The 12,830-nt window shown below is 37.1% G+C and overlaps 1 protein-coding gene across 1 annotated transcript in view; it reads right to left on the bottom strand.

The window, feature by feature from the left end:
- The window catches only part of CBL (Cbl proto-oncogene), an 81,198-nt gene that overhangs the window by 61,053 nt on the left and 7,315 nt on the right, over positions 1-12,830 (bottom strand). The window lies entirely within an intron of this gene.

Here is a 12,830-nt window from a genome sequence, read left to right as displayed (position 1 = left end):
ACTGCTGTGGCCTCTTCCATTGCGGAGCACAGGCTCCGGACACGCAGGCTTAGCGGCCATGGTTCACGGGCCCAGCCGCTCCGCGGCATGTGGGATCCTCCCGGACCGGGGCACGAACCCGTGTCCCCTGCATCGGCAGGCGGACTCCCAACCACTGCGCCACCAGGGAAGCCCTATGTGGATTTTTGTGTGTCTGGAAGAGACATAAATTAGTGGGACAGAAAATTCTAGAAATAGACCCACACATATATAGACCTTTGACATCACAAAGGAGTGATCTTTCCCAAAAACAGTAGTGGAACAATCCATATAGGAAAAAAAGAAAATCAAACTAAATCCTTACCTTACACTATGCAAAAAACAAAACAAAACAAAAAACCTAGATGGGCTCTAGACCTAAATGCGAAAGGCAAATAAAGCTTTAGAAGATAAGAAAACTATCTTTCATTACTTCATGATGGAGAAAAAATTCTTAAACAGGACCATAAAAAATATTAATAAAGGAAAATATTAATTAAATTCTACTATACTCTAAAAGAACTTCTAAGATACCACAAAAGAGTAAAAACACATGTACAAAATCAGAGAAGATATTTACAATATGTATATATCCAGACATACATATCCAGAATATATAAAGAACATCTACAAATCAGTAAGATACGGACTATCTTTTTTTTTTTTTTTTTTTGGCTACACCGCGCAGCACACGGGATCTTAGTTCCCCGACCAGGGATCAAACCCGTGCCCCCAGCAGTGGAAACATGGAGTCCTAACCACTGGACCACCAGGGAATTCCCAAAAATGGACAAAAGACTTGAATAAAAACTTGACAAAAGAAGATATCCAAATAACCAATAAACATATGAAATTGTGCTTAATCTCATTAATCATTTTAATTTCATTAAAATGACAATTGTAAGCTCTCAATTAGATACTATCACTACATACACCAAATTGGCAATGCCAACCACTGGCAAGGAGCAAGGACCTTCAAATACTGCTGGTGGGAATCTAAACTAATAAAACCACCCTGGAAGATAGTTCGGCACTGTATGGTCAGGCTAAAGACTTATATGCCCTACAAACCTGCAGATCTCCGCGTGGAAAGGTATACTGGGATACACATACAAAAATGTGTAACAACTAACAACTGCAAACAACCCAGATGTCCATCAACAGTAGAGTGGATAAACTGTAGTATATTTATTAGCAACAATACACTACCACGTGGATGCTCCTCTCAAACAAAGTAAATCTAAAGAAACCAGAAACAAAATATTTACATTACAATTACATGTATATGACTACATTACTATTACAAAGATATCCCTCTAAACTATATTGATGCAATATGCATACATAGGTGGTAAAAATATAAGTAACAGAAAGAAAATAATTTTACTTTACTTGTAGCTGATATAACTGTCCATGAATAAAATGAAAAAATTGACAAAACATTAGAAACAAAACAGTTTAATAGGTTGCTGGATTCAAAACTGATATACCAAAAAAAAAAAAAAAAACCAAAATGGCATTCATAAAAATTTTATAAATAATTTTAAAATGTAATTTTAATTGCTGCCATTTTGAATGGCATAAATAAAAATTTAAGGCTCCTAGGAATATATCTAACAAAAAATGTGTAACACTCTTATGAAGAAAACTACAAAACTTCACTGAAGAACATAAAAACAGAAATTAATGAAGAACCCTATCATGTTTAAGGAGACGTCAGTTCTCCCCCAAATTAGTATATAAATGCAGTGCAATTCCTATCAAAATTCCAAAAAGATTTTTCATGGAACTTAACAAGTTGATCCCAAAACCCACACGGAAGAAAAAGAGACCAAAACCAGCCAAGCCTATTTTGAAAAGTCACAAAGTAGGTGGTAGTTACCCAATGAGTTATCAAGACTTTTTTAAATCTTATAATTAAAATAGTGTGATGTTGACCAAAGACAGATAAATGGCCAAATGGAAAAGAAGAGAGCCCAAACAGAGACACGCATGTATGGAAATTCAGCATCAGAAGTGGCATTACAAATCAGTTCAAGAGGAATTCCCTGGAGGTCCAGTGGTTAGGACTAGGTGGTTCCATTGCAGAGGGCACGGGTTCGATCCCTGGTAGAGGAACTAATATCCCTCATGCCGTTCAGTGTGGCCAAAAAAAGAAAAAAGAAAAAAACACACACAAATCAGTTCAAGAGAAAAACTACTGGAAAACTGGTTATCCATATGGGAAAAAAAATTACATCCCTTACACGTTACATGAAAAGTAAAGTTCAGATGAATTAAAGATCTTGTGTGGAGAAAAAACTTTAAAGCTTTTAGAAAAAAATTTGGAAAATATTTGTTGAACTTTATGATCTCAGAGAGGAAGTATTTCTTAAGACACAAAAGCAAATCATAACCATAAACAAAACAAAATGACAACCCACAGGAGAAAATATTTGCAAACAAAGCAACCGACAAGGGATTAATCTCCAAAATATACAAACAGCTCATACAGCTCAATATCAAAAAAACAAATGACCCACTCAAAAAATGAGCAGAAGATCTAAATAGACATTTCTCCAAAGACATATAAATGGCCAAAAGCACATGAAAAGATGCTCAACATCACTATTAGAGAAATGCAAATCAAAACTACAAAGAGGTATCACCTCGTACTGGTCAGAATGGCCATGATCAAAAAATCTACAAATAATAAATGCTGGAGACGGTGTGGAGAAAAAGGAATCTTTCCACACTGTTGGTGGGAATGTAAATTGGTACAACCATTATGGAGAACAGTATGGAGGTTCCTTAAAAAACTAAACACAGAACTACCATATGATCCAGCAATCCCACTCCTGGGCATATATATGGAGAAAAACATAATTTGAAAAGATACATGCACCCCCATGTTCACTGCAGCACTATTTACAGTAGCCAAGACATGGAAGCAACCTAAATGTCCATTGACAGAGGAGTGGATAAAGAAGATGTAGTACATATATACAATGGAATATTACTCAGCCATAAAAAAGAACGAAATGATGCCATTTGCAGCAACACAGATGAACCTAGAGATTGTCATACTGAGTGAAGTAAGTCAGACAGAGAAAGACAAATACCATATGATATCACTTTTATGTGGAATCTAAAGGAATGGTACAAATGAACTTATTTACAAAACAGAAATAGAGTCACAGATGTAGAAAACAAACTTATGGTTACCAGTGGGGGAAAGGGGAGAGAGGGATAAATTGGGAGATTGGGATTGACATATACACACTACTATATATAAAATAGATAACTAATAAGGACCTACTGTATAGCACAGGGAACTCTACTCAATACTCTATAATGACCTATATGGGAAAAGAATCTAAAAGAGTGGATGTATGTATACGTATAACTGATTCACTTTGCTGCACACCTGAAGCTAACACAACATTGTAAATCAACTATACTCCAATTAAAAAAATATTTTTAAATCATAAATGCAAAGACTGATTAGTTTGACAACACTAACATTTTAGTAACGATAGATCATAAGAACTACTGAACTACTTTTTCCTTTTTTCCATTTGTTTAAAAAAAATCAATGCAATTATAATACTGTATTATTTTTTTCAACATCCTTTTTATTTTCTTCTTGGTAAACTGCACTTTCATCAACGAAATATCCTTCTTTAGAAACACTTCTTGCCTTAAAGTCCCCTTTAATGTATCTAATATAGCTAAACCAACTTTCCTGGGTTGGTGTTTGCATGGTGTATCTTTTTCCATTCTTCTATCTTCAAACTTTCTGTATTCTTACATTTAATGCATGACCTTGTCATGCAGAATATAGCTGGTTTCCTTTTAATTCTGACAATTTCTGATTTTAACCAATTTGACCTGTTTACACTTCAACAATGAAACTGTTATTATTGTAGGTCAAATACTGGCAATTTCATATGGTTCACTTAATAAGTACTGATCCTATAATAAATAATAAAATAATTTACTATTTGTTTCCTATGTATCTCTCCTGTTTCATCTTCCTTTACCTCCCCTTTCTTGCCCTCTTCCGGTTTAAGCATTTTTTTATTTTCCCAATTTTCTCCCCCAACAGCTTGCCAAATATATATTCTTTTACTACTCTTTAAAAGAATACCTTAGTAATTATAAAATGCATCTCTGAGTCATTAAATCTTATATAAAGTAGTACTTTTACCACTTCCCAGACAACGCAAGGAACTTGGGACACTAACTCCATTTACTCTTTTCAAGTTATGTGCTATTACTATCACACATTTTAATTCCATATATCATATAAAGTCCACAAGTCATTATTATTACTATTACTTGTTAGTATTTTATACGGCCAATATTCATTCACATTTACCCACACAACCCCCCTTCCCAATGCTCTTCACTGCATCTGAAATCATTTTCCTTCAGCCTAAAGAACATCCTTTAGTATTTATTTCCTTTAGGGTATAGGCTGCTGGCTACAAATTCTCCTCAGTTTTTGTTTATCTCAAAACATCTTTATTTTGTAACCACTTTCAAAGGCTATTTTCCCTGGATAAGAATTGGCAGTTATTTTCTGTCATCATTTTATAGCTACAGGCATACCTCGGAGATATAGCAGTTTCGGTACCAAACCTCTGCAATAAAGGGAGTACGGCAATAAAGCAAGAATTGCAATAAAGCAACTCACACAAAATTTTTGGTTCCCCAGTGCATATAAAAGTTATGTTTACACTATACTATAGTCTATTAAGTGTACAAGACATAGTATTATTAAAAAACAATGTACATACCTTAATTTAAAAATGCTTTATTACTAAAAAATGCTAATCATCAACTGACAACACAGGGTTGCCACAAACCTCCAATTTATAAAAAAACGCATTATCTGTTAAGTGCAATAAAATGAAGTGCAATAAAATGAGAAATGTCTTCTAGATGCCACTGTCACTGTTGAAAAGTCAGGCTGTTAGTCTCACTGTTGCTCCTTTGAAGATAAAATGTCTCATTCTGTGGTTGCTTTTAAGATTTCTCTTTGCCTCGGGTTTTCAACAGTTTTACTACGATGTGCCCAGGTGTAGTTTACTCTGGATTTTTCCTGGTGCTTATAGAGCTTCAATTTGGAACTTGATAATTTCTGTCAGTTTTGGAAAATTCTCAGCCAATTTCTCATCAAATGTTGCTTTTGCCCCATTCTCTTTCCTCTCTCCTTCTGAACTTCAAGTACTGATACATAAGACCTTTACTCAATATTCCATATGCCTCCCATACTCTTTTCTGTATTCTCCATCCTTTGTCTCTCAATGCTTCAGTCTGGATTTTTTTTTTCTGACTTACCTTCTACCTCACTAATTTTTCCTTCAGCTTTATGCTATTAAACCCATCCACTGAGTTAACAATCAGTTCTTGCGTTTTTCAGTTCTAGAATTTCTATTTCATTATTTACCATTTCAGATCTCTGACAAAATTATCTATTTTATCTTTTTTTTTTTTTTTTTTTTTTGCGGTACACGGGCCTTTCAGTGTTGTGGTCTCTCCCGTTGCGGAGCACAGGCTCCGGATGCGCAGGCTCAGCAGCCATGGCTCACGGGCCTAGCCGCTCCGCGGCATGTGGGATCTTCCCGGACCGGGGCACGAACCCGTGGTCCCCCGCATCGGCAGGCGGACTCTCAACCACTGTGCCACCAAGGAAGCCCTCTATTTTATCTTTAATTCTTCTTTAATTAATCATAGATATAAGTCCATGACTGATATCTCAAATATCTGTATCCCCTGTATGTATCTTTTATCAATCTTTCCTGTTGGTTTTCAGTTGTAGTTTGTTTTTTCGTAAGCCTAATTATTTTTTATTGAGTGCTGAACACTGTATATAAAAAATTATAGAGACAATCTGAGGCTACGGATGATGTTATTCAGAAAGGATTTACTTTTTTTTTTTTTTTTTTTGCGGTACGCGGGCCTCTCACTGCTGTGGCCTCTCCCGCTGCGGAGCACAGGCTCCGGACGCGCAGGCTCAGCGGCCATAGCTCATGGGCCCAGCCGCTCCGCGGCATGTGGGATCTTCCCAGACCGGGGCACAAACCCATGTACCCTGCATCGGCAGGCGGACTCTCAACCACTGCGCCACCAGGGAAGCCCAGAAAGGATTTACTTTTGCTTCTAGCAGTCAGATTTGGCTAGGGACACTAGGAATTCCAGGTCATCTTAATCTAACCCAAAATTGAGAAGATTAAAAAGCTGGGCTTCAGTCTTCAGTGCCCTGTAAAGACTGGTTTACTTCTGTTTCACCCTTACTCCCACAATTCAGGCCCTCAGGGACCCAACCCCAAAACCTAGAGTGTTTCCCAGGGCCCTCCACCTTGGCAGGCCCTAATTCCAATTTTTTGTCCTCCTTGACATGAGCATTTTTTTTTTTTTTGACATGAGCATTTTGAAAACTCTATTCAGCCTCTCAGCTATCACTTCCAGAATCAGCAATGACCTCATGGAAAAGGCAGCCTCAAAAATAAGGCTTACCTCTCAGAGCTTTCCTTATCTTCCAGAACCTGGCCTCTAATTCCTCACTGCCTTCATAGCTCTTCAACATCTTCTAGCTTTTCTAGTTGCCAGCAGTATTATTTGGTTCGAAACAGCCTAGTCTAACAATGGTAGAAGCAGAAGTCTGACTTCTTACTCTTTATTTAATATTTTAAAATGCCTATTTTCTTGCATCACCAAAAGCTCATTATAAACTTTTTAAAGATGTCTAAATGATTCCACTCTATAGACATACCATATCTTAAACCATCCCCTCCACTTTAACATTTATACTGTTTTTAAGTCTTTGCTATTACAAGTATCGCTGTGATGAACATCTTTGGGCATTTTATTCTTCTAAACATCAGATTATTTCCGTAGGATAGATCCCCCAGAAGTGGGATCACTAGGTCCACCTGGAACAATTGCAAAATTCCAATTTAATTACTAATGTCTCTTCAAATGATGTAAGACAGTATTAAAATTTTTAAACTAAATATTTTATCCTCTGTACATCATTTCCTGTACTCTTGAAAAAGAGCCCTATATAAGCCTGGCAAATAAAGACAAGCTGAATCAACAGAAATATATGATTTATGAATGTTTTAACAGTGTTTTAGGAAGCTGCTCATCCTATCAAGGGTTTCAAGCCAAAAGGGAACAACATAGTCAAGAAAAAAAGACTCTACCTCAGAAGACAGCTATATTCTAAATGCAACAGAGTTAAGAACTCATACTAATTAAAATAAATAGTACCCAATTTATAAGTATTACATTCCAAAACCTCATTTGGAAGAATATATTCAGAATATATTTTTACAGAATATATATTTATAATAAAAATATTAAAATGGTAGGTTCTTAAATAGTCCATGGAGGGAGTTAGGGGAGACTGACGTTGAGACTAAGAGATCAAGATTCAGCAAAGACTACAAGAGGTATATGATCGAAGGTTTTTATCTTCAGAGAATACTGAGCATGTTTTATATGGAAAAAGAACCAGAAGAGAAAAAGATAAATTAAAAGAAAATGGAAAACGGGATCTACAACACAGCTGGAGCACTAAACACCCAATACCATTAAAAGAAGGGACACCTCCTTCCTTTAAAACAGGAAGAAAGGGAATGAGGACAGGTTTAGACAGATACAGATTCAGAGATATGAAGGCAGTACGTTTAAGAAGACTGCACCTGATTTTGATTTTTCTCAACGTATCCATTCAACAAATATATGTCAGGCACTGGGACAGAGAAGTAAAAATAGGATACCCCTGAATCTGAATCAGGCAATAAACAACAAAAAGGAAATCAACAAGAAAAATATCAAGTTCTATACAGACAATTAAAATAGAATAATAAGAAAATGCTGGATGACTACTTTAGCACAGTGAGTAGGGAAAGCTTCTCTGAGGTGAATTTAGGCTAAGAGTTAAAATTACAGGAAGGAGCCCGTCATGTAGAATCAGCAGAAGAGTAGCCCAAACAGAGGGAACAACTAATCCAACAGCCCTATGAGAATAGGTTTGGATTTGAGGAATAGAAAGGTCAGTGAGACTAAAGTGTAGAGAGCAAGGTGAAGAGGGTCATTAAGGGAGAGATGTGGAGTATCAGGGAATTAACAAGGAGACAGTATGATGAAGACTAAAATATAAGCTTTTATGTGTTGAATTAAAATTAAAATGTTTTAGTATCTTGACAAGATCACACCAAATAGCCACATCAGAATGTCCTGTTTCAGTCATTTACCTTCAGTAAATTTCTTAACCTCTGAGCCTCAGTTCTTTTACCTGTAACACAGCGATAATACCCACCTCATAATAAATGTTTATGAAAGGACTGCAGAGTTTCCAATAAAGTAGACATTCAATGCTAGTTCCCTCCCCATTTCCATACAACTCGACCAGGTTTATCTGCAGGTTAGGCAGGAATTATCTATTGAAGACAGAATGTTAGACCTCACATCACCCTTTGTTGACTCCCAGAAACTGACACCCTTATTCCTACCATCTGGCCATGCCACAGCTACCCTTCCAAACCTGCATGGTCTCTGACTACTTGGTAACCAAGGAATAGAGAAAAGGCAGCAGGCCACCCAAGAACAGGGTGACCAACAATCTGCAAAAACTACAGTATCCACTCCTTCAAAGGTCCAAAGCAAGCAGAGCTCCCCCCAAATTATTTACATTTATATCCAGAGCTACACATGCCAACCCATAATATATTCTCCCTATTTAAAGGCAAATGCATTAACATTAAGAATTCAGGTTAAAATGCATTATTTGCCTAATACCTCTGGAAAAAAAGGTATACTTCCTTTCAACAACAACAAAACTAAACTAAAATTGCTCTGCCCAACCTATAGTAAGCAATTAATAAACGCTGATTGGGCTTCCCTGGTGACGCAGTGGTTGACAGTCTGCCTGCTAATGCAGGGAAAACGGGTTCGAGCCCTGGTCTGGGAGGATCCCACATGCCGCGGAGCAACTAGGCCCGTGAGCCACAACTACTGAGCCTGCGCGTCTGGAGCCTGTGCTCCGCAACGGGAGAGGCCACAACAGTGAGAGGCCCGCATACCGCAAAAAAAATAAATAAATAATAAAATAAAATAAACGCTGATTAATGACAATGACCTGAAAAAACATATTACCCCTCATAACAGATTTAAAATATCATGAGTTTTTAAATGTCTCCCAAACACTTGATTAGTTCGCATTTTCAAACTACTATCATGTACGTTCCACAAATGTTATCTGTCCCTCCTTAGAATGTGACCTTGTAAAGATCAATTGTAGGTTAAATATCTGCTTTTCTCAAGATCTTTCAAAGACAAATCAATCACATGACCAGGGAAATCAGCATTCCTTAACACTAACACAGACCATAAAGTAAGTATATAGGTAGAGCAACTCTTTTGACATTAAAATCTTCTGTAAAGAAAAAAAAAATTCCCTAAATATTTATAACCTCTAGGGAAAAAGTTTCCAAAAGGCTTTGTGAATAATTCAAGTCAATAGTTAACAAACATCAAAAGCCAAAAGAACCTGCCTTTATCAGTGAATGTTAAATTGGCAGTTTTAGTTAACCTCTAAAGCACAAATGTGCATTCTGAGCGTAAAAAATTCACCAAAAAATTTCCGAAAGATACTTTCCTGCTTAGTCTGTTCTCAATTTTATTTTGCTTTCCAAGTCTTACAATAGCAAAAATGCCTTCCTTTTGTTTACTTCTGCCTGTACATTTACAGCATCACTCAGAACAATGTCAAAAAGAAACATGCTTAGCTCTGGGAAACCAACAGTATCCTTGCACAGCTGCTATATACTCCATTCATAATAGCTTCCTCACTGGCCTAGCTCCTCCCTTTGCTTCTGCCAAGGGCTCAATGGTCAATAGAAAAAATTTGGAAAGTGCTATGATTACAATAAAGAGGAGTAAAATTATGTTTGGAAATTGCTAAATTTTTAAAAACAGAAAAGTTACAGAGAACAGTGCCTATGCCTAATTCTGTTCTGAACACAGAATCTTTTCTAACACTAAGGAATTGTATTTCTAACTAGGCAGAAAACTATAAGCATATATGACTGTGAATGACTAAGTATTTTTATCTCTGTAGACCTTAACTTATCCATGGAATCATTTTTCATTTCAAACTTTTTCATATGTTAAAAAGCATGATTAAAATAAGCACTAAGCTTCAAAAGCAAGTATTCAGTATGGTGAGCTATACATAAAACACATAAAATTTGATTACAGTTTTAAAAGAATCAGTTGCTCAAGAGAACAGGAGGTACAGCAGAAAGGACACCAGGGTAGGAGTCCAGAGACCTGGGTCTTAGTCTGGTGACTGACATTAACTGGCTATGTGACCCTGGGCAAGTTACTCATCTCTCTGGGTCTCTCTCCCTCTATAAATTAAGAGTTAGATCAATTAATTTCTTTTCTTAAAGCTTCAAGTTTTAGAAACTAATCAACTCAGAAACTTGAAGAGATTTAACAGTTTTACAAGTGTAACTACACAGTGAAGCTTTTAAATGAAAACTTATGACAGTTTTTCAAAGAGAAATCAGAAACCCATACTTTTTTTAAAAGAAACATATCATCACTAGATAATGGCTCCAAGAAAAAAAAGTCTTTTACTTCTAATTACTCTTCTCCATTACTGATTTATCAAAACCCATTCAGGGACTTGAACTGTAATTACTACCCAACACTTCTCAAATACCTCCCAACACTATTTATTTAAAGCACTATGTCACTTACAACTAATTACCAATCTCATTACTTTCATTTATCACATTAATTGCAGAAAAAAAAAATACAGCCAGTACAATGTAGGAAATTAAATAACCGACATGTGCTAACAGCTTAACCATGCAGTTTTTATACAGGGATTCTGTTTTTAAAAGGAAAATATAATTCTCTTCTCAGACTTATCAGTGCAACTTCAAACCAATACTTAGCATGAACAAGAGATTAAATGATTTTAGCATCATTTTTGGATGTCAGACCCTAATTAAGGCACAACTGTGAATTAGGATATTGTGGAGTTCTCTGCTTGGTCTAGTCCCTCCTCAGTCCCAATCCTCTCTGGTCTCAAGGATTAAGTAAAGATTTGCCTAATGATTCCCACAGGGGGTTCCCTGATCCCTTTGAACACCTTCAGTTATATCACCAGTTTGCAAGTATGAGGACTGAGTCATCCTTAACTCCCTAGCACCCAGCAAAAAGTTCATGTTTAATGAAAGTGTGATGGTGGAAAAGGTGCCAACGTAATTTTCACCTAAAGTAACTAGGAATCAGCTACCATATTTAAATCAACAAACTAGACAAGGATTGTGGATGAAAGCAGACTTTTTGGAAGGCAATGTGCCAATATATACTTTTCAAACTTTAATGTATGATTCCTTTGACCCAGTACATTTCATTTCTAGAAGTTTATTCTAAAGAATGTTTAGCAAATGCATAATAGTCACTGCAGCATTGTTTCTAGTATTAAAAATCAGAAATAACCTAGAAGACTATCAATATGAATTTGTTAAATAAACATATATATCCATATTATAAAATCTTATACACCCCTTAAAAAAAGAATTCAGGACTTCCCTAGTGGCGCAGTGCTTAAGAATCCACCTGCCAGTGCAGGGGACATGGGTTCCAGCCCTGGTCTGGGAAGATCCCACATGCCGCAGAGCAACTGAGTCCGTGCGCCACAACTACTGAGCCTGCACTCTAGAGCCCGCGAGCCACAACTACTGAACCCGCGTGCCACAACTACTGAAGCCCACCTGCCTAGAGCCCATGCTCTGCAACAAGAGAAGCCACCGCAATGAGAAACCCATGCACTGCGACGAAGAGTAGCCCCTGCTCACTGCAACTACAGAAAGCCTGCGCACAGCAACAAAGACCCAATGCAGCCATAAATAAATAAATAAACAAATTTATAAAAAATAATTATTCAGGGAGACCTACATGTAGTATTAACATGGATAATCTCCATAATGTAGCAAAAAAAATTTTTAATTCTAGAAGCATTTTTGTTTAAAAATCCCACTTTTGCTTAAAAATGTGTAATTTTATAAGTATGTATTACTTTCCAAATTTAAGAACATAATAATTAACACCTTTTAGGGAGGGTGGGAGGGAGGGAGACGCAAGAGGGAAGAGATATGGGAACATATGTATATGTATAACTGATTCACTTTGTTATAAAGCAGAAACTAACACGCCATTGTAAAGCAATTATACTCCAATAAAGATGTAAAAAAAAAAAAAAGCAACTGTGGTATGGGGCCTTGCTACTTGAAGTGTGATCCCTGTCAGCAACACAGAATCTCAGGCCCTACATCAGATCTACTCAGACTCTATGTTTTAACAAGATCCCCAGATGATCTGAATTCATGTTAAAGTCTGAGAGGCACTGGCTTATAAGAATCACTTAGAGGGACTTCCCTGGTGGCACAGTGGTTAAGAATCCACCTTCCAACGCAGGGGACACGGGTTCGGGCCCTGGTCCGGGGAGATCCCACATGCCGTGGAGCAACTAAGCCCGTGCGCCACAACTACTGAGGCTGCGCTCTAGAGCCCATGAGCCACAAGTACTGAGCCCGCGTGCCAGAACTACTGAAACCCGTGAGACTAGAGCCCATGCTCCGCAACAAGAGAAGCCACCACAATGAGAAGCCCCCGCACTGCAAAGAAGAGTAGCCCCACTCGCCGCAACTAGAGAAAGCCCGCGTGCGGCAACGAAGACCCAATGCAGCCCAAAATAAATAAATAAATAATCTTTTAAAAAAAGAATCACTTAGAGTCTG

Source organism: Lagenorhynchus albirostris, chromosome 9 (genome assembly GCF_949774975.1).
Source record: "Lagenorhynchus albirostris chromosome 9, mLagAlb1.1, whole genome shotgun sequence".
Lineage (NCBI taxonomy): Eukaryota > Metazoa > Chordata > Mammalia > Artiodactyla > Delphinidae > Lagenorhynchus > Lagenorhynchus albirostris.
This window is presented reverse-complemented; position numbering and strand designations above follow the sequence as displayed.